This window comes from Pteropus medius, unplaced genomic scaffold (genome assembly GCF_902729225.1).
Source record: "Pteropus medius unplaced genomic scaffold, Ma_sr-lr_union100, whole genome shotgun sequence".
Taxonomy (NCBI): domain Eukaryota; kingdom Metazoa; phylum Chordata; class Mammalia; order Chiroptera; family Pteropodidae; genus Pteropus; species Pteropus medius.
Window position 1 is genome coordinate 17,998,165 of NW_024340696.1, and position 21,743 is coordinate 18,019,907.

Sequence of the window (21,743 nt, forward strand, 5' to 3'; positions counted from 1 at the left end):
GAGAGAGAGAGAGAGACATATACCGAGAAAGCACTGACAAGACAGAAAGAAAAACAGTGACACAGACTGAGAGACTCACAGAGAGATGGATGGAAAGACACAGGGAAAGAGCTAATAAGAGATGTAAATGAAATAAACAAGAGAAGTGAAAAAGATAGGAGACATAGAAACGAAAAGCAGGGAGGTAGGAGAAAAATGGGAGTGAGAATCAGAATCAACGAGAGGGGAACACAGAGAGAAGTAGATGAAAAACGCACCAAAAGAGGGGGAAAAGAGACAGAAAATATGAGAATAGCCAAAACCCAGATAAAGAGAAAGAAGAAAGAGTCAGGAGTAGTGAGCTTGGCAGGATATGGGGAGGATGAGATGGAGGCCGAAAGATGATCAGATTGGCAGAGGGTCCGGCTATGATGCAATGTGGAGTCCTAGGCCCTGCCCTATGCAGGACTTGAGACCCCTGCCACGTGAAGGACCCTGGGAGAGCCCCTGTCTGCTCCAGGAATTGTCACCAGAACTCTGCCTCTTGCTCTTCAGGAGAGCAGCCAGGCAGGATGTCCCCAGCACCTGTGTCTCTGGGCTGTTCGAAGGGACTGCAAGAATGGGCTGTCACTGGGCTGCAGTGGCTGCCCGAGTTGGCTGCTGGAAGGTTTCTTGGTGGCAGCTGCACTCCCAGGTCCTCCATATGTCCTGTGCATATGTTTAGCAACCTGCCTCCAAACGAGGAGCTGTGTTTACACCCCAGGCGGATGACAGTCTATTGTTGAGAAAAGGAAGCTGGTAGTGTTTTACGTTTCAAGGTGATGTTGCCATCTTTGCAGGTTGGGGTTCCCAGGCAATCTGTAGCTCCTGCATGATGGAAAAATAAAAGGTAATATTTTGCCGCCAAGAGGTAAATTCCTCACAGATGGTGGTGGCACTTAATATGCTTCTCCCGACCCCAAAGACAAATGAGAGCTATAGAACCTAGTATCTTTTTTTGCTTTGACTGCCAGGAAGCTCAGAGCTAAGTTGTAATGATTAACGCATTTATGACCAGTTTCTAAATCAGGAGTTAACTTGAAGTCCATGGATCCCAAAGGCTTTTTAAAGCCTCTGAAATTGTATGCCAAATTATTGTCTTAGCTCAGGCAACTATAACAAAATACTACAGACTAGGTGGCTTAAACAACAGACAATTATTTCTCACAGCTCTGGAGGTTGGGAAGTCCAAAATCAAGGTGCCAGCAGATTCGGTATTTGGTGAGGGTCCTCTTTCTGGTTTGCAAAAGACTGCTTTCTTGCTATATCCTCATATGATGACAAGAGGAAGCTCTAGTCTCTTTTTCTTTTTTTTTTATAAGGGCACTAATCCCATCATGGGGGCTCCACCCTCACGACCTCCCCTAAACCCAAAAGCCCCACCTCCGAAGACAATCATGTTGGAGGTCAGGGTTTTGCATATGAATTTCAGAGAAATACATTCAATTCATAACAATTATGTGTATGTATATTTTTCTGGGGAAGGGTTCTTCAGCTCCCAAGTGTCTCAAACATGTTCATTACCTTTAAAAGATTTTTAAAAAGTGTGTGTGGCGGGAAGCAGTCCGGATTAAGCTTATACTAGCCTGTCTGTTGGGTCAAGTCACATTCAGTAATCCCCTGATGCAGAGGCTGCTGGTGGTTCACCAAAGCCCCCTTCCTCTTCCTCTGCTGTAACGCAACTGTAGGTGTGCAAATGGCTGCCCAAGTAGACTACATTTCCCAGCTTTCTCTGCACCTGGACATGGCCACTGAACAAGTTCCAGTAAAAAGATTATGAGTGCAAGTCATGGTGCTATTCCCAGACCGTGTCTTAAGACCCTGGGTAGACCTTTTTTCTACGTCATCTTTCCCCTTCCCACTGGCTAGAATCTGGTAATGCCAGGGACCTATTTTCAGATGACCATGACTTCAGTGGAAAAGTGACTGGAAGCAATCTGTCAATCTTGGAGCTATTACATGAGGGAGAAACATTTTAATAGTATTGGAGTCTCTGTATTTGGAGTCTCTGTTATAGCAGGTAAGTTTTACTCCATCAAATGGCCATCTTTGAGTTCCCACAGCAAAATCACACATTTAGAACCTGAGTCGCCTACTTCCTAGGGCTATTTAACATTGTGTGAAGGTGTCCCTCACCCATCATGACCACCCAGAGGCCTTTGGCCGAGGCTGAACTTGCAAGCTTTGTAGCCCTCCAGCACCTCCAGCTCCTCCTTTCCCCAGTGGCAGCCAATCACAAACCCACCTGACTGTTGCTCATGTTCCCGTGCTGAAATCCCTTCTGAGTACCTGGCTTTCCTGGGTTCTGTCTAAAAAGGCAGTGTAATGGGTCAGGGCACAGCTTTGGGTTCAGTGTGTCTCTGGCCAAGTTCTGACTCTGCTCTGCATAGACTTTGTGACCTCAGGGAGCTCATTCGACCCCTCTGAGCCTCAGTCTCTTTCTCTTTAAATGGAGGATGATAAATAATACCCACAACACAGGACCGTGGGTAAAGATGACATGAGCAGATGCATGTGAAGCTCAGAGGTATATGGCAACCCCCAGCAATCATCACCACTGTGGTGCCTTTACTTCCAATCCATCCACTCTAGGACCACTGTCCTCTGCAGAGCCTCCTTCTCTGCCATCCTCACCCTAAGTTCCCAGGAGCCTCTCTGCCCTCGGGCCAGTCTGCACTCCATGGATTAGCTAATGCTGCAACCAAATCACTCTCACGGTGGCATAAAACCATATCTCACACAGCTCTGTGGGGCCGAAATTCACAATGTTCAGCTAGGCTGTTTTGGTTTGGGGCATTTCCCGAAGTTGTAGTCAAGATGTCAGCAGAGGCTATGGTCACCTGAGGGTTTGAGCAGGATTGGAGGATCTGTTCCCAAGATGATGCACCTACATGACTGGTGTCTGGGGGCCTCAGTTCCTCACCATGTGGACCTCTGATTATGGCAGCTGGCTTCCCCAGAGTGAGGGGAGAGAGAAGAAGAGAAAGAGAGAGAGAGAGAGAGAGAGAGAGAGAGAGAGAGAGAGAACTTTCATGATCTGGTTCCAGAACTCACACACTGTTACTTCTGTCATAAGCAAGGTAGAAGATGGAAGGAAATTATATAAAGCAGTGGCTGGGTGACAAATCAGGTTGGGCCTAGCAGGTCACTGTAAGGACTTCAGCTTTTATTCTGAGAAGCAACAAGGACAAATGCAGGCCTGCTCTTTGATTAATTTTCTACTTGTTCTCGGAGGTGCGTGTCTGGGTCAGGTGCTCAGTGGGGAGGACCTAGTAGAAGTGAACACCTCTGTGGATGACAGAGAGAAAGGGCCTGGATCACAGTCTCTGGCAAGCCACAGAGTGGCCAGGTGCATAGTGGCAGGGGTCTCCCAAGCCCTAAGCCCAGGTGCTCTCTGTGACCCTGGACCAGCAGCAAAAGCATTTTTGCACTTAGACTTCTTGGCCCAGTACTGAAAGTCTCCCCACGACCCTGGGGTTTCCTGAGTCTTTTGTGCACGACTCAGCTAGTGGTCCCTAGGAAACTTGCCTTTAAGAGTGAGAGCACACTACTAAGAATTCCACAGGACAATTCAGGCATCAGCAGGATCCTGAGTGGGGAATGACAGGCAGAGGGGCAGAAAAGACAGAGAAAAGAGAGGTACTGTAGATATTTAAGAGGTCCAAGCTAGAAGGGACTCATGGCTCATCTCATCCACCCTGGACCACTCAGAAAAAACAGAGCCCTGTCCAGGCCACCATCATGCCACCAGCAAACCTGGAGCGAGAACTTTGATCTACTGATGTCCCGCATCTCCACAGAGCCCTCTTAGGGCTTAACTGTTCCCATTGAGCTCTTGTTAGTTTGTTTTAGGGGGCAGTGGTTCCAGGCTATGGCAAGTGGGGTGAGGGTTGTTCAGTGGGTTTTTATCTCTAATAAAGTGCTGTTTCTCGACTTGGCTGGACCTCTAAGGAGGGGTGAAGAGACACCTGCCACTCCTGTAGGAGGACCTCAGGAGTCTTCCCTGCCTTCCTACATGAGGAGGAACTGGGAGCACTTCTACATTCACAGGGCAGCCCCATGTCTAGCAAATCCGGAAGGAGACAGTCTTCCCTGTGATCTGTGAACACCACAAAAGCAGGGGCCACATCTGTCAGATTCACCATTCTATGCCTAGTGTTTACCTAGCGTAACTGCTGGCACATGGACACTACTCTAAAATATTGGCTGGATGAATGGAACCTCTGATTTGAGGAATCACGTCCCAGAACACAGCACTGTGTTTCTGATAACAGGTGCTCAGTGACACAGATAATCAGCATGAAATCTCTTTGGCCACAAAGGATATGCTATTTGATATTTTCCCCTTTCGAGGATTTGATCTCCTAATTCTGGTTTGCTAAAGCTAATCTTTATTGATTATTTAAGTCATTTCTTCATTCGCTAGAAATATTTTTTGAGACTGTACCATGGGCTGGATGCTGTGAATTAAACGCTGGACAAAGCCATCCCAAAGTGAGTGGCTCATCACGCTCAGTCATGGGCTACTGCGATCTGCTAGGCTGCACTCCTCCAAGCAGACCCACGGTCTTGCAGCAAAGGTCAGCCTCTTAAAAAAAATGGAGCCACTGAGCAAACATTCTTGGGGAGCTTTATGAAGCTAAGCTGTTTATGCTGGGGAAGCATTTCTAAAAACTGCACATGGAGCCTTTTATCCACCTCATAATTGGCTCTGGCTCCTGTGTAACTGGGGGATAAATCAGGCATAAGCCTGACTCTTAGGTTTATTAGAGGTTTACCTATTTGGAATAAAAAGCAAGGAATCAGGCAGGCATAGCAGAGGAGAGAAACCTGGGAAGAAGAAACACTAGAAGGAGAGAAATGGACAGCTGGACTAACGGGCTCGGCCCTGGTTCCGCTGCCAAGCAATGGATGAACTCGGCTGCCACTTATCCACTGCGAGGCATGCGGCTCCTCATCTGCAAAGCAAGTCAGTTGGGAACATCGCTTTTGATAAACTGAGATACTTCTTTTCTTCTGGAAGTCCTCATTCCCTGCCTTCCTTCGCAAGCTCTCACACATCCTCTTTTGTCAGAATGCTAGATGGAGGTCAGCAGGCAGCGCTGTGAAAAACAAGAAAAAGTCACAGGAAAGCAGATCATTGTCCAACGCTTGTTAACGCAAGAACAAGATATACTCCGTATTTTTTTGGTGGAAGGGTCTTGAAGGTCAGTTCACATATTGGCACACGAACTAGCTGTTCCCATTAAATGAGTCAGTCAAAATGTGAACATTAATTTGAGTAAGTGAATCATCCTCTTTCTGAAAACAAAAAAGATGCCATTAAACAGTGCAGACATGTACCAACACACACACACAGAAACACATGCAGATACACACATGTATACACAAGCATAGAGATGCACCATCACACACACACAGATGCATACCATTACATTTATATGCACACACATGCAAGCACAGGCATGTACACACAAGTATAGACACACACGTAAGCACAAACATGTACCATCGTACACACACATACATACAAGCACGGACACGTACTCTTATACATACAAACACACACACACACAGTGTCTTTCATTTCCAAAGCCTTGTGAGCTCCCTGATGAGACTAAGGATCCCAGCACACGTAACAGGGTGTCATTTTCTTCCTGCAGTTGTTAGTCATTCCCATTTAACGGATGAGAAAGCTGACAACAGGATAACGCTACTAGAGGCAGCAAAATAAAATGGTTAAGAGCTCAGGTTCCAGAGCTGAGTTTAAATCCCAGTTCCATCGCTTGGCTGTGCAATGTTTGTCAAATTACTTAGCCACGCTGTGCCTCAGTTTTTCCATCTGTGAAGTGGGAATAATGATAGTGGTAAATACTCCAAAAATAAATATTCTTAGAAGGGCACCTGGCACATAGCACGTGCTCTATAACATTAGTTAAGCAAGGACCCCGTTTCCAAGGAGCAGGAGAGGCCTCTGGGGTCCTACCGTTTTGCGTAGCTGTTCCAGGGTCAGCAGGCACAGAGCACATTTGTCAGTGAGGATCTGACATAAGGTCCCTTCTTCTGAGCCTGGTCGTCTTGAAATGTATGTTTGTGACATGGAGACTAAGTGGGGGAGCAAAGAGAGAGGGGAGCCTAGTTTCTTAGGGCTGCCATAACAAAGTCCCACGGACTGGATGGTTTTAAAGAGCAGAAAGGTATGGCCTCACAGATCTGTAATCCGGCAGTCTGAAATCAAGGTGACAGTGGGGTCAGGGTCGCACTCCTTCAGAGATTCTGGGTAGAATCTTTCCTTGCCTCTTGTTAGCTTCCGACGGTGGCCGGCGATCCTTGGCATTCTTGGGTTTAAGCTGCATTAGTCGGGCCCCTGCCTCTGTTGTCACAAGACGTTCTCTGTGTGTTTTCACATTGTCTTTCCTCTGATCTGTCTCTGTATCCAAACTTCTCCCCTCTCCTCTCCTTTGTTCTAAGGACACCAGTCATATTGGAATATGGCCCATCCTAATGACCTCATTTTGACTTGATCATCTATAGAGACATTATTTCCAAATATGGTCCTGAGGGTTAGGACTTCAGCATCTTCTGGGGGAATATAATTCAACCTGCACAAAGGGAGAGAGAAAGAAGGGGGTGAAAGGGAAAAAGAAAAGATTGAAGAAAGTCGGGGGTAGGAGCCAGCCCGTGCTACCTAGGTGCCAGGAACAGGGCCTGTGACAGTGACAGCTGGGTGCAGATTTGTCCTGGAACCCAGAGATGGCCCAGCGTGAATCCAGGTTCCTTGGATTCTCTGCGGCTGACGGGTTCTACTCTCCGCAGCTGACTGGCACCCCAGAATATAGAACGGACATCAAAAGTAATGACCAGGAGGTAGACTGGCCTTCTCGTCACCACGCCCAGCACAGTCCAGGGACCTGAGGGCCCTGCATGATTCCTGTAGGGTCATTTAGCTTCAAAGCAGGCAGCCCTGCCTGGCTAGAGGGAACCCATAGGCCAGTCTCCTGTCCTTTGTCTCAAAAGTCCTGGCACTGCAGTCAGAACATCTGAGGTTCCTTCTAGCTCTGTCCTCCTGCTCAGTGAGTCTCTCCGCCCCTCTGAAACTCACTTCGCTCGTCTGTAAAATGGGGACAATGGTAAGTCATTGTGTAAGTCAGGATAGAGAACCTGGGCTCTGGAACACGACTGGGTTTCAATTCCAGCTCTGCCACTCAGCAGCCAGGTGATCAAGGACAGGTAACTTAAACCCTCTGAGCCTCAGTTTTCCTCTCTGTAAAATGAGGGCAATAATAGAGCCTTCTTTATAGGATTGTTGGGAGGAATAAATAGAGGCACAGTGGTTAGTGAAGTGCTGGGATTTAGTAAGAGCTCAGTTAAGTTCTTGGCTGTGGCTTTTGTAGCTTTGCCTCCCTCTCAGCACAGAGTAGGCTGTCAAGGCTTCTCGTATCAAAGGGACTCGGTCTGCAAGGAAAACAGGAACGACGGTCCTGAATATTTACTGCGTGCCTTCTGCAGGTACTTTTTATGTGCTATTTCAACTCATCAGTCCAACCCCCCAGAGATATTTACTATCTCTATTTTGCAGAGAAGGAAATCGAGCTTCAGGGAGGTTAAGTGACTTGCCCAAGGTTGCAGTGGGGTGAGGTTTCAGCCCAAGTCTGTCTAATCTGCCCCAGACAAGAGCTGCAAGATTCTGATGCTGCAGGCAAATTGATCTTAGTCACTGTTACTCCCAGGCTGGATTGTTAGCGACTCAAATGAGACCAGAAGAGCTCTTGGCCATGGACCCACTTCTAGGGCTTTCTGGGGCAACTCCTGTATGTTGCCGGAGGCCTCTGGTTGACTGATGATATGTATTTGCCTTCCCATTTCTGTCTCTTTGGGAGTCGTCTGCATCAGACTACAGAAGAGGGATGGGAGGTATAAGAGGCTCTGGACTTGGAATCAGAAGTGTGGGGACTAGTAGTTCACAAAGGAGAGACAGTATCCATCTCTGAGGATCACAGAGCTTAAAATGAAGCAGGAGGTTTGGCCACAGGAGCACTGATGTGGGAAGCAGGACTCAAGCTCCCCTAAACCCTGAAGTCGATTGTTGGCAGATCACCCCTGCTCGATCTCAATGTTTTCATCTGTAAAATGGCTGAGCTGGGGCACAAGACGAGTCTTAATTTAAAATCAACTGATTGTATTTTAAATTTAAATGAGGGCCAGGACCATGCACATTCTTTGTTCTTACTCAGGTTTGAGTGTCCAGGTATGGAGCCAGTTCCTGTCCCACAATGGTGCCTCTGAAATATCTGTCTCGTGATTGAGTTGTACTGGGGAACCCTGAGTTCCAAACTTGTAAATCTACGTGGATGAGAAAGGTGATTTAAACAAAGGCATTTGTTACACGAACATCACCTCCTTCAGTGTTTACAACTGCCCTATGTGGTAGTTATTATCATCACCTTTTACAGAAAAGGAAGGAAGCTCAGAGAAGTTAAGCCACTTCGCCAAGGCCACACAGCCAAAAAGTTCAATGCCAGAATGGCCCAAGGACCCCTGACCTTCTCTCTCTGTCTCTGTCTCTGTCTCTCTGTCTCTGTCTCTGTCTCTGTCTCTCTCTCTCTCTCTCTCTCTCTCTCTCACACACACACACACACACACACACACACACACCTTTACACTTCACGATCCTGATGGAAGTGGAAAGAGAAATGTTTGAATCTCAGTTCTTTATTCACCGGGTGACTTGGGGCAGGTCTCTCTGAGCTTCCTTCTCTGTGAAGCAGGCTTCCTAGCCATCCCTACCTAACGGAGTTGTTTGGAGGCTTAAGTGAGCTGTTGCTCTAAAGGCCTTATCACAGTGCCTGGCGCACAATATACATTCCCTTTCCTCACATTAAAGATTAGGAGTCTAAAGCACAGAGAGGCGAAGAACCTTGCCCAAAGCCACATAGCTGGCGAAAAACGTAGCCAGACTTAGAATCTGAGTTTACGTAATCTCATGACCCAAGTAAGCACTCCATGAATGGCAGCTATCACTATTGTATTATTTAGTATCAGCTGATAAAGAAAATAAAGGCGAATGATGAAAGATGAGCAGCCACCTTACCTGGCAGGATCTTTTCCCAGGACTCTGCTTTCTGGAAAGCCAGGCTACAGCACCCAGAGGAAGCTGGACCCCGGGCCCCTCCCAGCACAGCCATCCAGAGTTTGCCTCCTTTCCTGCGGAGGGTAGAGGGAGGAAGTGAGTACCATCCCTTTCTTCCTGCTGCCTGCCAGCAGCATTCCTAGGGGTGGAGGAGGACCTTGGCAGGCCAGCCCCTGGGTCTTATGCTGAAATCACTCGGAGAGGCTGGCCATGGCCTGTGGGAGAAAAAGAGAGAAAGAGGTGGGGATCCCTGCAATAGGTCCAGGAAGGTCAAGACCATGTTCTTCAACCACCTGAAGGACACTCTTAAGATTTGCAAATTTATTTCTATGAAAATCATTGCGAAGATAAACAAATTCAATCATACTTAGTTGTACATTTAATGAACTGTCATTTTTGGGGAAATGATTGCAAATTACATACAAAAAGAGATAATTCAGAAAAAAATCAGAGAGGCAATGATTAAATATTTAAAATGCAGACTGCTTCTAAAAAGCTAGGTTGTGATGTCAAGTTGTTTCCTGGGAAAGGGATCTGGCCCATCTGGCATCGTCCAGCTAGCTATCCATTCATGCATTAGGCTCACTTTCATTGAGAACTTAGTATGTGCCAGGGGCTGTGCTGAGAGCTTTCCATGAGACTCTCACAGCTACCCAATGCCAGAGGTGTGGTTATGATTCCCATTTTAGAAATGCATCAGCTGAGGCTCAGAGAGTTTAAGTGGCTGGATCACGGAGGCACCGTGAGGAAGTGGCCTCCAACATCCCTCTGAGCATCAATTCTGTGCCAGTTTCTGGAGACCTAGAGATGAGCAAGGCAGGGTCCCAGATCTTGAGAAGCTCCCAGTCTACTCAACCATAAATTCATAAATGTTAGGAGCAAGAGATCATCCCTTCCAGCGATTTAAAATTCTTTTTAAGTGAAGGACATTTTCTCCTTGAAATCTTATGTGAGGCACCATCATTCGAAACGGATGAAAAGGGAACCTACTTCTGGCTAGGAGAGAGATTTCTCTCCCTTTCCCTGGTCCTTAGGTCCCTAGGAGCAGGACCTGCCAGCTCAATTTGAAACCAAATGCCTCATTTTATAGATGAGGCTGCCGAGGCCCAGAGAGGGAAGAAAATTGTCCAGATCGCCAGGATGAGATCTCCAGTTTGTGGAACCCTGGTTTAAGACTCTTTCCATTAGTGCCCTCAGGATGCTGGTGTGCGGGTGCTTGCCCCACACGCCTTGGGCCCGGTGACTGAGGCACAGCACCTAGGCTGTCCAGCACCAGCCACACCCCGGTGCGTCTGGGGCTTTCAGGTGCCAGAGAAAACAGTCTAAGAGGCCCTTGGTGGAGAGGTGAGAATTTTCAAAAGAACCATTTCTATTCGACCTCAAACACCAGGGGAGTGGAAAGGGCCTTGGCCTGGGAGTCACGAGGCCTCTGTTCAGCACCCAGCTAGCTCTCCGACTGGGATCTAGTCCGTGTTTCTTCCTCAGTTTCTCGATCTGTAAAACAAGGGGGTTAAATTACAACAAGTTGTCCGTGAGGTTCGTTCCAGAATGGAGAGTCTAGACCCTTCTGGGCCAGGTCTCTTCTGGGCTTCTGGGCGCATGACAATCTAGATTCCAGTTAGTCAACAGCGGCCTTCACGCCGTCTCCACTCCCTCCCGAGGACCGCTGGCTCTCGTTCACGCTCCCCCCCCCACTCCCGGTTCCCTTCCTTTTCCTTCTCTCCTTCCCAGTTTCCCAACAAGTCACAACCTTGGTTCCTTTCTTGATTTCATCAAAGAAAAGCGAAAGGGATTCTAGAGACCATTTATTTGTCCAGTCGCCCAATTGTGTCAGTGGAGACACCGAAGCCAGAGAAGGGAGTGATGTCCCTAAGGTCTGCGAGAGGGAGGCGGGCTCTCTGCCACCAGGACCAGGATCGCCTTCTGTTGGCCAGGACTAAACTCTTGGGGCTCCTAACCTTTGAGAAAAAGGGCTTCTTGCTTAATACACTTAGAATCGTGTTTCTCAATTGTAGGATGTCAGAGATCTTCAAGGACATTTCAGGGCATGCATCCATGGGCCTTCAGTACCCTAACTGACCTCCCCAGGAGTTGGGGGTGGGGAGTCTCTTTCCACTTCTCTCTGGTAATCTTTTCGATCACAACCTGGGAGTCTCAGTTTGTTGCTAATGTGTCTTTAACACCCTTCCAGCGCCTACTAATCTCTCTTTTCTATAGACAGTGGGCCCCCAGCTCTTTCTTAGGCTGCAGTACCTTAGTGGATATATATATATTTTTATTGTGGTTAAGTATACATTGTTAGAATTTAATAACACTGCTTTATTTTCATTGTATTTGTTTTTATGGTTACTTTCTATTTATAGTAATGTGATGCTGGTTTTCCATTTATGGTAATGATATAACATTTCTTTGCAAAACATTTCAGTAAAAAAAAAAAAAGAAATAAAACAAGAATTGATTTAAAGAAAGCTATTAAGCAAATGGTTCTATCTGGTGTGCAGATAGGGCCAGAATCTGGTTGGAGGCAAGGGAATGGCTGAGGTCTAGGGAACTTGGACTTGGAACTGGAACTATCTTCTCAGCTGGGTATCTGAGTTGTCCAATTGGCCTGCTGGGTTCTTGCCTCCTTGCACATTCCCTTCCCCCACTTCCTCCTGCCTACTTCTACCAATCCCCCAGACCCTCAGAAACGCCATCCCTCCCTCCTGCTGTCTCTGGCCTCCACTTCCCAGGCCCCAGCACCCTCACTGTAGGCTCATGTTTTTTTCCTCTTTAAATTTATGTGGCGCCTTGTGTCCAAGGAGGCCCACACAGATAGCCTCTTCCAATAGCATTCCATAAACGCAAGGCCTGTGGGGTTTCTCAGCACAAAGGGTCAGCCTCTCCTTCCAACCCTGTTTTGGCAGCTGAAGGGGTGAGTGTGGAGCCTGAGGCCCTTTACCGTTTTCCCTGTCCTTGTGATACTGAATTTGCACTATTAGAGATTTTCTCTCCTTGGGTTAAACATTGCTCACGCTGAGTCCCTTTAAAAATTGCAGATCCCAGTTTTTTTTTTTCTCCTAGCCACACTGCTACTCTATTAGGCCTTCTTCAATTTACCCAGCAACTCAGTGAAATGGCTGAAAGGACCAGCCATCCTCAAAGTCCTTAGAAGGTTGTATCCTTTTCCTGGAACGTGGGCAAAAAAAGCCATTCTGCTCCATGGCCTGGCGTCACCAACATTCATATCCGAAACTGCAGTAGGTTCAACTCTTATCAGTCACTCATTCCTTAGTATGAATCAGTCGACCAAGGGGCCTCCTGCAGAACTTCTGTGTGCTTGAGCGTCCAGGGCCAGCAGACACCAGGTATGGAAGCTTCAGAGCTGGGACTCAAAAGAGAGCTGCCCAGGAAAGAGACGAGCCCCTCTGGTCTGGGGTTAGCAAGCACTTTCACTTGGGCTGTCTGCTTTGATCTGCTGGCTTACACATTTGTCTAGGGCCGGCAGGGTGGGTAGGTGCCTTACAGAGGAGGTTCAGAGGTGAAATCTCTCAGTGGTTATGTATTCAGGCTGAGGAGGGGCTATCAGGGTGTGTGCTTGTGGCAGCAGCACAAAGATGAAAAGATAAGTCCCGAGATTGGAGACACAGATCTGGCCTCTTGTGATGAAGTCATTTGCATCTGATCTGGGGTCCGGCTTATCCCTGCTGCAACCCTCCAGTGGCCTCTGTTATCTGCAACAATCTAAAGCAGCACAAGGAGGGTGAATCCCCCTGGCTTTCAGCAGGTACTCCCAGGACATCGGGAAGCTCAGGAATGAGCGAGGTCCGGATGGAGGGTCACCCCCCTCCAATACTGCAGGTGGGCCACAGGGCGAGGGGTGCAGCTTAAAGTTTTCCTCGAATAAATACTCCAGGTCTAGCGTGCCACCGTGCCCGCTTTCCCAACGTATCTTCTCAGATGAGACGGAGCGAGGGCCCACGAGCAGAAGAGGGAGGCGAGCAGGCGGCAAAGACAGGGGAGAGGGGCAGAAGGTGGCCCCCGTGCCCCCGGAGCAAGGCCTGGACGCTCTACTGAAGGCGGAGACGAACGCGGGGAGGAGGCTAGAAGCAGCCCGCCAGAGGAGACGTGCCTTCGCAGCGGCCGCCAAGGCAGTGGTGGCGGCGGCGACTGGAGACTGAAGGGGAGGACGTTTGGGGAGGGGCGGGAGCGCGGGGGAGAGGGAGGGACGGAGCGGTGGTTGGGAGGTGGGGCTGGCGGGCGGGCGGGCGGGCGGACAGCTGCAGCTGCCGCCGGCATCTCTGGGGCTCCAGGCTGCCGGGCGGACGCAGCAGCGAGCGATCCACGGCGGATCCGCGCGAGGCCGCCCGAGCCCCGGCCCCGAGCCCGGAGCCCCGAGCCCCGAGCGAGCGCAGCCGCCGCTGCCGCCGCCGCCTCGCGCCAGCCGGTCCCCGGACACGCCGCCGCCAGGAAGGCAGCCGGCGCCCAGCAAGTTTCGAGCGCGCCTCTCCGCCCGGGGAAAGTTTCCCTCGCGTCCGCCGGCGGGAGTTGGCGCGGGGTCCCGCCGCTGCCTCCGGAAGGTAGGAGCTCTGCACCTCCGTGCCCTCCGTGCGTCCCACCGCCGCGTCCCCGGGGACATGGAGACCCACGCGCGCTCCCCCTGGGAGACTGTGGGGCACGGTGGGGAGGGGTGGAATTGAGGGGATCCCAGGGCGGTCTGGGGGAAGCCCTGGAACCAAGTTCTACTGAAACTAAATGGGGAGGGGGCGGGGAAGACGTGCTCGCTCCCCTCCCTGCCCCGAGTCCACCAAGGCCTGGGGGCTTCCCCCCCGGACAGGTGCAGCACCAGCCGGCGCCGAGCGCTCTGGGTGGGTGACTGGGGGGGCTCCAGCAGAATGGCGGGGGGTGGCAGGTGTGGTTACAAGGTTCGGGGTCTCGGCGAGGGCTGCGCCCTGAGGGAGGGGGTGCGCGCTTCGCCACTCTAGGGCAGGTAGACAGAAGGAATTAGGAGCGAAGGTCTGGGCCGGGAGGTTGCTGGGCCCAGCAGGGCACTGAGGGCGGGCTGCTTTTGGGGTCCCTGGCAGAGGGGCGGGGTGGGAGCGCCACGCTTTCCTCCGGGGACCCCCCTGATCCCCCTACCCTGTGTGTGCGGTTCGCGAAAGCAGAGAATCCGTGGAGCGCTCGGTGGATGCGAACCTTGGGCATGTCCAGATTTAGGGGGTGTAGTGGGCGTCCGCCTGGAAGGCTGACCGGCTCGGGTGGGTTCGCGCCAGCTTGGGACCCGGCTGGTTTGAGGCGAGTTGGCTCCCGCCAGGGGGCGCCCTTCCCTGGCCCTTTCACCCACAGGAACGCGAGTCCTGGCTCCTGCGAGACAAACGCGCGGAAATCCAGGATAGACAGCCACAGACTCTCCAGCACACGCGGGGCCTCGCCCAGCGGAGCACCCGGCCGCACAGCCCGACCCGGGCAGAGGGTCGAGTACGCGGGCGGGGTTCCTCAGTTGCAACTGCACCGTGTGCTGGGAAGCTTGGCTTATCTGGAGGTGGTTTTTCTTGGGAGGCTGGCAGGGTCTATGGATGAATAAAAATTAACCACCCGAAAAATAAAAACAAGAGGAACTGTACACTGACAGCAAATTCGTGTGGAGAAAATGGATGGAAGAATTAATTTTTTGAGGTTTCTTTGGAGTCCGAATCCCAAATCGCTGAATGTACCCTTTCTGTAAAATTTGTACCTTTGTCCCCCGGATCTGGCCAGATCCTTTCCTGTTGTGGCCGGATGAGGGTCTTGAGTGTATCATATCCTCTCTTATCTGTCCTCTCTCTGGGCACAAATAAACGGAGGCACCAGGTGGCGACAATTGGGGCCCCTTAAAGACTTGAGCAGCCTAGGCTCAAGTGGTAAATGTCATAGCAGTCAACAAGAAACCCCGCTTCCCCAATCTGGGGTCTACAGGCCACATTCATCTGGTCATTTCACAGTTATTGGTGGAAACCTGCTATGTGTCCTGTTGTCCGACCCCAGAGGCCCTGTATGTTGAGTCTGTGTCCTGCCGAGGCCTTGGGAAGGAAGGCGGCTGCTGGCATCTGTGAAGAGCATCTTCTTTGTCATGTATGGGGCTGTTTGACACTGAAGGGACACTGAAGGGATTGTTGCCTCATTTTGTTTTTCTCTAATTCCCTCCCTTCTCTCTGCACCCCAAGCGAGCACAAATGAGCAAATCAAAGACCGTGCAGTGGCTTCATAGTGGCTGGTGGAAGTTTTCATCTTTCTCTTGGCTGGAAACTGTGTGCTCATTGCACAGTCCCCCTCCCATGTCCCCCGAGTCCCCTGCAAAGGTGATGGAAACCACGAGGACCCTGAAAGAGAGTTGAGGTTCTTGCTTTTAATGTAGCCCACCTAATGTTTTCGTTAGCTGCCATCCAACATGCTAGAGGACAGTTGTTGTAAAGGAAGATCAGCATGCTTTTCATTTTGAGTAGAAGAGCAGGCGTGGGGAGACAGAGGAAAGGGTGGGGGAGCTGCTGTCTCTGGATGTGTCTTCAAGACATTCCATAGGTCCAGAAAACAAAAGGGGTTTTTTTGTTTTGTTTTGTTTTGTTTTGTTTTGTTTTTAGTGACTCTTGTTTTTCTGTGATGGGAAGCCTGCCCGGAACAGCCCTGCCCTTGGAACCTGGGTGTGAGCACGAGGCCCAGAGGGCTGGCAACTCCTGTGTTCCACTCATTCTCTACCCAACACCCCCACCCCACCCCCCACATGCTCTGAAGAGAAGAGGGAACTGAGACTCCAGGGCTGCTGACGTCTGTGTTTAGACTTAGCATATCATGTGTGGATTCAAAGAGTTCCTAGGCAAACTCCAAGATCTCCGAGTCAGCAGAATTTCAAGTCTTGGTCACTCTGTACCCTTGCTGCCCCTGTCCCCAAATCCATTCAAATGGCTGTCCCTCGGGGTATCTTCACCCAACCCGAGGATGAAATGGCAGTGCATCAGTGAAAGTTCCAGGGCACTTTCTAGAAGCAGAAGTTCATCTGGAGTTCGTGTTAGAACACCTTAGGTTGATCCAAAAAGTACCTTCCCCTCTACGGCCATGCCACCCTGAACAAGCCCGATCCTGTCTGATCTCAGAAGCTAAGCAGGGTCGAGCCTGGTCAGTACTTGGATGGGAGACCACCTAGGAAGACCAGGTGCTGTAGGAATAAAAGATAAAAAATAAGGGATCGTAAGCTGACAAGGTCCTTGCAATCTGTGAGGTCAACCAAGGGTTGCTTTGCCTAAAAAAAAAAAAAAAAAAAAAATTACCTTCCCCCATAAAAAATAGCATGTCGGTTGGGACTAGCTCCTTGAGTTGCTAAAGGAGGTTGTCATGGTCTGAGGGGTGGGTTGGAGGTTGGCGCTGTGCAAAGACAGGTATGCAAGGGTGTATCGAGGCAAAGGCTCACGGCAGGGAGGAGGTTAGGAAGGGAGGAAACAGCAGATTCGAAATATAACTCTTCTGGGTCATCAATGTGGCCTTGGGTGAGTCACTTCCATTCTTGAACTTGCTTTCCTGTCTGTGAAATGAGAGTGCTGGCCCAGAAGACTCTGAGGGCCTTAGCAACTTAAAGTCAGGAAAGGCTAACCTATTAAGGTGTAAGGGCATCTCTCCTGGTTGTCTTGCCCTGCCCTACCCCACACCTGCTTAGCAAAGTGAGCCAGGCTACTGGCCTCCATCAGATTGTACTTTAGGGGCAGAGAGGGCGACATGAGTGCCCTCTGGGAGCCTCATACCTGTCTGTTGGTTCGCATGTTGCCTTTCCCCAGATGCCTGTCCAGCGCCCACTCTCTCCCCAGTCCTGGGAAGAGCAAATGTTGGTGGCTGGGCCACCCCTTTTCAGGACCCCTCTTTATAGAGGGCTGCTCTTCTGGCCTATTTCATCAGCTGTTAAGAAGAAAATCAGGAACATTTGTTCATGTTTGGCTGGGACACAGCAAAGGGAGGGGCCTTGGAAATAAGCACTTTGCACGCCCCCCCCACCCCCCGCCCCTCGCCAGGAGCAGATGATGGGTTGAGCGGGTATTTCTGCAACCTGATGCCATTGAACAAACCTGCCAGCTTGGGCTCCTCCTGCCGCACAGGCTGGCACCTTGGACCTGCATCAGCGCTCTGATCAAGGGCGGGGGAGCAGATAATGAAACACTTATTAAAATAAGAGAGAGTGAGATGATGAGCACCAGCGTTTGCAGCTGGCAAAGCAGGTCTTTCATCTCAGCATTTGTTATCTTAAGGTCCAACCCTTACCCCTTGTCTGCACCCCAGACGGCTGCTTTAATTAGTGATTTAAACAGCTTGGAGATGAGCAGATACATGTTCACTGTGTGTATATGTGTGTGTGTGTGCGCACACGTGTGTGTGTACGTGCATGTGTACATGTTAAGAGACAACGGGATGGAATGGAAGGGTCACTGAATCAGGACCTAGGAGACTTGTATACTAGCCCTCATTCTATTACAAAAAGAGCTATGTGACTTCAAGTGAGTCACCGCCCCTCTGTGAACTTCAGTTTCCCTATTTCTATAGAGGCAGCATTACATGGTGGTTAGGCTGCCTGGGTTTGAATGTTGGCTTTCTCCCATGTATTAGCTGTGTGACTCTAGGCCATTCAACCTCAGTCTCCTGATCTATAAAATGGGACTAATCATACCTCATCCTATTTTGGGGAATAGTCAACGAGATGAAACACGTAAAACACTTAGCACCTTGTCCGGCACTTGGTAAATGCTCAGCTGATATTCACCATCATCATTGCCATTATCTTCATTATCACTGTCATTGTGGAGTGAGAGAGATCAACGCTGATCCTTTCCAGCTGTGAGCTTCTGGGGCACCATATAGTGTGTGTGAGTGTGTGCGCGCGCGTGTGTGCGCTTTGGGGATGAAAGACAAGGGTACATAAAATAAATTGCTTTTTTGTTTTGTTTTCCTTTCTCTGCCTCACTGAGGGACTCCTGAATTAAAATCTTGTGAATATTCTCACGATAGCCCTATCCCCATGGCAGGAAGCCCAGTTTGACGTCACTGAAAACATCCCGGTTTCTGGCACTTGAGGGACGATATTTCATCAGCTCGTATTTGCCCGTCCTTTCTCTTCCACCCTTTGTTTCCCACCCTGAACCAGAGTACGAAGGCCATATGTGCAGATAATGAGTTTAAGCTGATGCACAACTCCCAGATTCACCCAAAGAAAAGGCCATCTTCCTGGAAGCCACTTTCGACTTTAAAATAAATAATCTGGCTCCTCCGTTATGTTGCATTATGTCTGGCCAGCTCTGCTTCCCTCTATGTTCTGCTCCTGAGTCTGTTGCAGGAACGTGGGCCTGGCCAGGTCTGCGGTCTAAGGCTCTGGGCTCACTCAGCCATCTTGGCTAAGGCAGCCCCTCCCCTCCCCCATCGTGCTGCACCCCTGCTTCGTCTCCCTCCATCAAGGCTGGTGCTCTGTGCCATCCCAGCGATGCTCTTCATGGTGGCAGACACTTTGGGAGTGCTCACCATCAGCCAGGAGCTAGACAACGCTTGCTCTCACCTCTACCCTCAAGATTGGTTCAGATGCTGTCCCCATTTTACAGATTAGAAAGGAAGGCTCAGAAAAATCAAGAGAGTAAGTCGTAGGACTGGGATGTGATCCTAGGTTGATCTGATCCCCCAGCCTGTGCTCTAAACCACTGTGTGATCTTTCCTCTTGTATCAAAACCTCCTGTGAGCCCCAAAGCCCCTGGGAAGATATCTCTGAGATTCAATCAGGTCTCCTTCCTCCCTGCTTTTGATCATCTTCCAGGCTCAGAATGCCTTACAGGAGTCCCTCTTTCCATCCTGCATCGATTACTCAGACATTCTAGGGACAGGGAGGGGTAGGAGATTTTGGGGGCAAGACTGCTTCCAGGAAGGGAATGATCTTATTAAGCAACAAAAGGTTGTAATTGAAAGAGGATGTGTGTTGGAGTCACAGATCTGCATGTGAATCTTGTTTCTGCCACTTATTGGCTATGTGGCTCTGGTTTCCTTATCTGCAAAAATCAGAATAATAGCAACGATGATACTGTTTGATGCTGTTAAGCTAAGTAACACTAGCTGCCACAGCAGATGACCCCAGATTCTCAGTGGCTTAACACTGCAGTTTGATTCTCGCTCACATTACTTGTCTAACGTGTATCTCTGTTCCACATGGGTACTCAGGGACCCAGGCTGGTAGTCACTCTACCTTCTTTGTATCGGCACCTTCTGAATTATGTGGCATAATCCAGTTACTGCAGAAGGGGAAGAGAGAGATGGAAAAGGCACACTAACACTCAACTATCTCAGCCAGGAGGTGACACACATTACTTCAGCTCCAGTACATTGGTCAGAACTGTCACATGGCCCCCAACCAGCTGCAAGGGAGGCTGAGAAGCAGGTGGATATTTGCTGAGCACTAACTCCCTGCATTTACATTTCCTGAATAGAATACTTTGAGAATAGCCCTTAAAACATGGAAGCTTCCTTTTAATCCCTGAAGTGAGTTGCTTTTTGTAAATTCAGACTGTGTATACGTAGATGTATCTCCGGGCAGATCATATAGTGCCTATAATACACTGGAGGGAGGTGAGGCTTAGAGAGGTCAAGAGACTGGCAATATATACAGAGCAAGGGCATTAAACCAGCCCTTGACCTTCAGCCCATTGCTCCCGTGGCCTCCTTTGGCTTACTGAAATTTACTTCTCTGAGAACTCCCAGAATCCTCCAGAACCTACTTCTCCTGTCTCCACCTCCCACGCCCCAATGGCGCGGAGCTTCTGTATTCATCTTATGTGTGTACATGGGGCAGGAGGAGAAGAGGCTGGGGAGGGGAGGCTGCCGGAACTATCTTGAAGCCGAGGGAGAAGCCTAGGGTCATGAGGTGAGAGAAGCCATAGTTTTAGATATTTGTAATGAAAACCATAGGAATTTCAGCCCCAGATACACTGCTTTGGGAACTACTGTGCATTCAGGCTTTGGGGTGTCCCCCAAATGACAAACAAGGTTACCCACGTTTCCTCTTCCACCTATACGTCCCCCACACTGGCCCTTGTGGGCAGGGAGGGAGAGGGGCCCTGATGAGGCTCTCCAACTCTGTTTTTCTGCAGACAGTGAGATGGCCAGACAAGCGTTTTAATCCCAACTCTTCTACTTAGCACTTGTTCATCTCTCTGAGCCTGTTTTCTCCTCTGCAAAATGGGAAGAATATGGGAAAGCTGTAAAGCTAATCAAGCGGCTGGCACATAGTAGGTGCCAATACCTTTGCACATGTCTCCTCTCCCACTTGAGTAAGAAGGAAGAGATGCCTTTGGCAAGGCGCCCCGCCTGTAATGACTGTCCGTTGGGTGGAAAGGCACTGGGCATCCATTCCCGGCAGCCTCGGACTGAGCTCTCATGTTGAACTAATACGGCTTCCATCTGAAAGAGGAAGAATGTGGAGCTCTGGCCCTTGGACTTAGGCCCATCTTTTCATGTCTAATTACCACTGTGAGTGCGGAGCCTGGGGGTGCTACAGAGAGAGGCCCCCTCCCGCGTTGCCGCCTCTCTTGCCAGGACAGATTGCAGCACTCTCCCTGGCCAAGTACGCCTCAGCTCCCTGGGGGAGCAGCCCCGCAGCCACCTGGTGCCTGACATTTGGGGCTTCCTCCAGCAGGGTGGGCCCAGGGTGCTCATCTGCTATGGGCTTTTAGCTCCCTAGGGAGTGAAGAACTTCTGCAACCAAAACAGAAACACCCCTGGGGTAATGGGCATTAACTGACCGGGCCCTATGGAATTCGCTGGTGGGCTGGACACTGGGGTGGAGGGGTCTTTGGGAAAGGATGGCTCCCCAAGACAGGGTTCTGAGGTGGCCCATCGCCCCCTTGGGCATAATGGACACTTGTTTCTGGGGCGCTGCAGAAATTGGTCTTCCACTCCAGCTGCCACCAAGACGCTAGGGAAGCACGCTGACTCCTGGCTTCCCTGAGAAGCACTGGCTGGCATGCAGGCCGGTTAGGGCTGTGGGTCGGCATCACGTGGTCCCCCAAACACACCTCATTTACTCCTGCCCCCAGACCTCGGCTTCTGCAGCCCCTCCTGCCTGAAACACTTGGGGCTGGGCTTTGTACCAGCTCAGGAGCCCTCTGAGGCAGTGTGCCGGTTTCCTAGAGCTGCTGTAACAAAGTGCCACAAACTGGGGGCTCAATGCAGCAGACATTTATTCTTTCACAGTTCTAGAGGCTAGAAATCCAAAATCAAGGTGTTGGCAGGGCTCAAGGGGAGGGTCGCTCCTTTCTCCCTCCTAGCTTCTGGTGGCTGTTGGCAATCCTTGGTGTTTCTTTGCTTGTGGACACATCACTCCAATCTCTGCTTCTGTCATCACAGGCTGTTCTCCCTGTGTCCATCTTTCCTCTTCTTATGAGGATACCAGTCATATTGGATTAGGGGCTAATGACCTCATCTTAACTTGAACTTGATTATATCTGCAAAGACCCTATTTTCAAATACGGTCATATTCACAGGAACCAGGAGTTAGAACTTCGACATATCTCTTTGGGGTTCACCAATTCAACCCATAATAGGTGGGAATATATTGCCTCACTTTACA

General features: G+C 50.0%; 1 protein-coding gene and 1 pseudogene across 3 annotated transcripts in view; both read left to right on the forward strand.

The window, feature by feature from the left end:
- Positions 1–13,561: 13,561 nt before the first annotated feature.
- Positions 13,562–21,743, forward strand: part of TSPAN18 (tetraspanin 18) — a 175,591-nt gene continuing 167,409 nt past the window's right edge. For 2 of the 3 annotated variants that reach the window (XM_039867595.1, XM_039867619.1), the window contains exon 1: positions 13,562–13,707. The gene's annotated coding sequence lies outside the window, so the exon portion shown is untranslated. The remainder of the gene's footprint in view (positions 13,708–21,743) is intronic. The other variant, XM_039867600.1, reaches the window with a different exon arrangement.
- On the forward strand, positions 16,207–16,325 carry LOC120609524 (uncharacterized; annotated as a pseudogene).